The sequence below is a fragment of the Amphiura filiformis genome, chromosome 15 (assembly GCF_039555335.1).
Source record: "Amphiura filiformis chromosome 15, Afil_fr2py, whole genome shotgun sequence".
Taxonomy (NCBI): domain Eukaryota; kingdom Metazoa; phylum Echinodermata; class Ophiuroidea; order Amphilepidida; family Amphiuridae; genus Amphiura; species Amphiura filiformis.
The window spans coordinates 51,319,239-51,325,238 of record NC_092642.1 but is presented as its reverse complement, the minus strand read 5'-3'; positions in this window follow the sequence as shown (position 1 = coordinate 51,325,238).

Here is a 6,000-nt window from a genome sequence, read left to right as displayed (position 1 = left end):
TGGGCATGAAACTTGGTGGGTACAGTCAACATTTAGAGCCAAATTTTTGGAAGGTCATTTTGGGCTCGCCAGGGGTCATCTGAGGTCAAATTAGTAAAAACTGTCATATGGACATGTCCCCATCAGCCTGGTAATCGCGCCCAGCCGAGAACCGCCAAATATGGTAACCGCCTAGTCTATTTTAAAACTGATGCATCAATGACTATGTTCATCATGTCATTATTGTATCATTCTCACATACATTAGGAAATGAATTTGGAGAATAGAGGCCTTGCATGTGACATATCATCCCGTAAATATGGCGGACTACTCAAATGCATTCAACAAGCATGATTGCAATCAAATAGGTTGATGGCAACATTTGATTGAATGGACTGCACTCCGCCATAACTACGGTGAAGGACACCGGCTCAAATCCTTTGTTTGGAGCCAATCGATAATTTCATGCAGGGCCTCTATACTTTCTGTTAATAAAATACTATGCTGACCTCACACTCCAGTAATTTCAGATCATTGAGCTCAGTAATACATCAAAGAATGTCTTCCAATTCATGAAAACAAATAGATAATCTGCATATCGGATTAAAAGCTTGAGGCATTTCAATTGCAAGGCCCATTACTTATACACCAACAACAACATAGGCCTACAAGTGTATATAATGTAGCATGTGCACACATTATCATGTTGTGGATGGTGAATCAAGCTGCAGTGCCTACCCATTCCCAAATAAATGCAGTAACCAACCGGTGTTCACTCATGATTGACGTACTGATCATTATGTATGATTTAAACTCATAGGTTTTGGCAATTTGGGAGGGGTGGGTTCCAAATGACCCCATAGGATTATACGGGGTAAAAATTTCAAATTGCTCAAATACCCTTTCAAATATATCAAATTATTTAAATAAATAAATGAATGAATGAATGAATGAATGAATGAATGAATGAATGAATGAATGAATGAATGAATGAATGAATGAATGAATAAATAAATAAATGAAAAAAAATTGAACAAATTGTAGCGTAGCATTAAAATCATAATAACCATTGCTGGCAGGCGGATTCGAACCAGCGATATTGACATTACCAGTCTGATGCTCTAACACTGAGCTATGCCATCATCTAGTAATGAGGGTCGAGTTTTTAGCGTATACAGTGTTTGTCTGTGAAAATGCCGCCTTGTGAAATAAATAAATATAAAGTCTCAATTTTTAATTTAAATTTATTTGATAATTTTCTAACCTATATTTTCTTTAGAGCAGGGACAAATATTTCCCTTTTATCCAATTTGGCCGCTAAATAAGAATCTACTTCTTTTATTACTGATTTAATTCCGCGATTTGTTCCATTCAGCAATATCAAAGATTAATGTCAAGCATCTCACGACAGATATTTAGTTGGCTTAGTGGTTTTGCACAGTGCTTTTTAACCGGGAGGTACCGAGATCGATTCCCACCTCTGCCTGCAATTTTTTTTCAAGACTGGGAAATAATAACCTGACATTCGCCGCTGACATTCGTACTGCAGAAGCGGAGTTGTAACTTGTTAAACTTTGCTCCTTCCGTAAAAGGGTACATTATTTTGGCACTACATTATTTCTTTTTTTTTCCACATTGCTGGTAGGCCCCTATTAAATATCAAATGGTCATAATTGGCGGTCACTTCAAATCATCGCCAACTGAACGAGGTTCAGGAATGTACTCTCATTGTTAATTGTTGGTTAATCCACCACTTGAACAGGACTTAACCAAAGCAAACAAAGACTTAAGCTTTTTTACGAATGCTATACATAAGTATAAGCTTATTATCCTCTTCAACAATAGGATTAAAGATTGGTGCTTGACAGGGAATTACGTGCTAGTGTCATTGGTTATTGTTAAAAGGCAATAAGGTGTGTAATTGCAATATTTCCTCTGAATAGGAAAGACTCTCTACATCGAACCATGGATGCTGGTGGTTCGAATTAAGCCCGATCCTGACTCCACTTCGCAGCGGTATGCGATGCTGCGATGCTTTTCAAACATCTCAGCATCCCGCGATGAAATTAAAATGTACAGGTGGAGTCAGTATCGGGCTTTAGGAATAAAACCCCAATTCGAAATGATGCGCTTGAGAATTCAACAATATAAATAATGGTAGCTCTATTATAATACACATTAATGATAAAATTCCAAAATATAATACGTTTTCTGTCTTTGCTTGTCACGTGGTAGCGATTATATTTTTAAATAAGTTTCAAATGAATAACAACAAGACAAGTGGTCGAGTGGTCTAAGGCGCTAGGCTCATAGAGTACTAAGCGTTGCGCCGTGAGTTCGAACCCCGCCTCTGCCAAACTTTAAAAGAAGTAAATTAAAATTTGTGACCGTCCACCACGAATGAGCCGTAAATGTCCTCAATTGTATTCTGAGTTACAGTGTAAAATGGGCATGAAGGTCATATTCATAGGTATTTCAATTTGGTGCTACGTGTATCTCATTAAATGAGGTACACGTAGCACCAAATTGAGGTACCTATGAATACGACCTTCATGCCCATTTTACACTGTAACTCAGAATACAATTGAGGACATTTACGGCTCATTCGTGGTGGACGGTCACATTTGACTTTTTTTAATTTCATATTTGGGAAATGTGACTGGGAGAATTTATGTATGGTGTGGAGTGGTGTGATAGGGCATGTACTTTAACTGGCCGGCGCGATCCGGTGACTAAGTCTTTATTGGGCGTTTTATCGGCAGTCAACGAGTAATGTTTGGGGCCTTTGGCGGTTTTTTTGGGGGGTGCACCCCCTGGCTACGGGCCTGCCCTCTACGTATATAGGCCTATGCGTAAACAACTGGCGTTTTCGCTTTTGTTTTGGACACCCGCACACTTTATATTGTTTTAAGTAGACTAATAACTTAATGATTAGGCCTATAATGGTCCAAGACACGCTTCGATTGGGCCTTCATTTCCGAACTTTGTCTAACTAAAATTTTACACAATAATAGTGCTTAAGATACTCGGAACTTTATGTTAACTTTATGACGAATATGGGGAATGGGCCGTCATGGTCATTTCACAAATTTTCCGCTCTTTCAAACTCAAATTTTACACAATAATAGTGTCAAAATCGTCCTCCAAATGGCTTCAATTGGACCTTCATTTTGCAAAATTTTCCAACTTATGAGGGGGGGAACATCCCCCTCAGACACCCCCTGCGTATAGAAGTTGCCCTTTTCTTTATGCTTTAGATATCCGGAACTTTATGTTAACTTTATAACGAATGGGGAATGGGCCGTCATGGTCATTTCACAAATTTTCCGCTCTTTCAAACTCAAATTTTACACAATAATAGTGTCAAAATCGTCCTCCAAATGGCTTCAATTGGACCTTCATTTTGCAAAATTTTCCAACTTATGAGGGGGGAACATCCCCCTCAGACACCCCTGCGTATAGTATACAAATATTTACTGCTCATGAGGGATCTGGTGGAATCTATTGTCCCCGAGGTGAACTGGAGACCGTGAGCCTACTATTTTCCCGAGGCCGCCAGGTCGAGGGAAAATAGTAGGCTCACGGTCTCCAGTTCACCGAGGGGACCAATAGATTCCACCAGATCCCGAATTTAGAGCAGTAAATATTTGTTTTATATCCTTCATTAATATATTCTTTGTTCATTAAACACAAGGCATAGGCCTAGGCATAAATGTAGGCTAGGCCTAGGCCTAGTCAAGGCTACGCTGGCCTTGCTTTGTTTTGATTGAATGCACAAAGCACACACACAGTTGAGTGACTAAAGCTTACCGTGAAAACGTTGTAAGCTGTTGTAACCTCTACAATACCGCCTAGTCCAGTCAATCTAAACAAATTAGTGGTGTCACTCACCACTAATTGCAACAGAATTTTTTTCACTTTTATACATTTTAGAGATGTCCCCTGAACATCATACCAAAAATATACTAAAATATACTTGGTGGAAAGGTGGTTTTTGGCGGGAAAAGATTATACAGGGGTCAAATTTCAAAATTGCTTTAATCTTTTTAAAAACTATACCATAGCATTCCTCTAGTCTTAAGGATTCAGAAAAAGTATAGTTTGTCATATCTGTGATGTACCATTCTCAAGTTATAAGCAATAAGGTCAAAGGTCAAATTTTGGGCTCCACATGGGTCAACTTCAAAAAAATGTTCAGATCTCCTTAAAAATGGTCACAATGTGTTCGTCCTTTAAAAACACTCCAAAATAAGAATAGTTTGCCACATCTTGGATGCTTCGTTACCTAGGTAGCAGGGTAAAAGAGGTCACTGACCATTGAACTCTATTGACCCCGACCTAGTTTTCGATGTTACGCATTTAATTAAACAACCTAAACAGTGCAAATATTCTTTAAATGAATTATGTTTGCAAGCCGAACAATTTGAGACCATTTTGGTTTAAATCAGACAATTTTTAGTTTTTTGACCTCTGTTGAACCCAACGTTTGACCTTTGACCTTTTCGGCTATAACCCAAGAACCGTATATCACAGGTATGACAAACTATATTTTTTCTGAATCCTTATGACTAGAGGAATAATTTGGTTTAGTTTTCAAAATGATTGGAGTAATTTTGAAATTTGACCCCTGTATGACCTTTTCCCGCCAAAACTACCTTTCCACCAAGTATATTTTAGTATACTTTTGTATGCTGTTCAGGGACATCTCTGACATTCATAGGAGTGACAAAAATTCTGTTGCAATTAGTGGTGAGTCAAAACCCACTTTGACTGGACTAGCCGTGAAACGAGTAACCATGTTCTTTGTTATTTCACCATCAATATAAGATATTGATCCTGTTGTAACTCAGATTTATGCCATTAAACCGCCGTATTTTAGCTGCACTTCTGTGCTGCTTGTGTGCTTCGCAAGACAAACCGAATTGCTACACATTAATACCCCGGAACCGGTACTGATATCCCGTGTATGTGGCGAGTTGCACTGACCACTAGGAACTGCGACGCGGTTATGAGGTCATACGCGCTCCGGGACGCGCTCAGAGGGAGATAGTAAAACTATTTCCCGGGAGATAGTACTTTGAATAGTACCCCGTTCCCTCCTCAATCGGCTTTTTAACAAGTTTGCAAAATAGCAAAACTATTTTTGGTCACATGATACTCGTTTAACCAATTAATGAACGAGAATATATTAATGAGGGATATAAAAGTTGCCCTTTTCTTTATGCTTTAGATATCCGGAACTTTATGTTAACTTTATAACGAATGGGGAATGGGCCGTCATGGTCATTTCACAAATTTTCCGCTCTTTCAAACTCAAATTTTACACAATAATAGTGTCAAAATGGTCCACCAAATGGCTTCAATTAGGTCTTCATTTTGCAAAAGTTTCTCACTTCTGAGCGGGCACATCCCCCCTCAGACACCCCCCTGCGTCGCGCATACGCAACGCCATGACCGCTTCGCGGCCATATGGTTATAATAGTCGCCCTCTAGCAATCTTGTGTATTTTGCGCCCCCCGTATTTTGCTCTCTCTGGATCCGCGGCTGTTGATGGTATCTATTTATTTTTTTTGATATTTTTAATGTTAATGTGTTTAAAGTACCCCTTTGGAAATAAGCCCTTTTAGGGCTTAAAGGGTTATCCTATGCATATCTGCAATTGTATTGTATATTGTAATTTTAAATGTAATTTTATTGTCTTTTTTTATATTCTATGTTTTTATAATGTGATCTCTGTGAATTGAATGGTATGCATAAATAAACTCAAATCAAATCAAAACACGGCGGAGGCGTTTGCATAAATTTATACGCAAAACCCACTGTAAATACGCTTACTGTATTTTCAGGCAGGTCATTCTGTTTTATGTTGCCTATAATTTATTGAAGATATGTTTAAGGGATCTTAAATGAGCGTTTATTGCGTTTCGACAGTATTTTTTGTGGGACATGCGAGCACTTCAGACCTATCGAATTGCATTCTGAATACGAAGCATGTCTTTCTGATATCAAATAATTTTCATT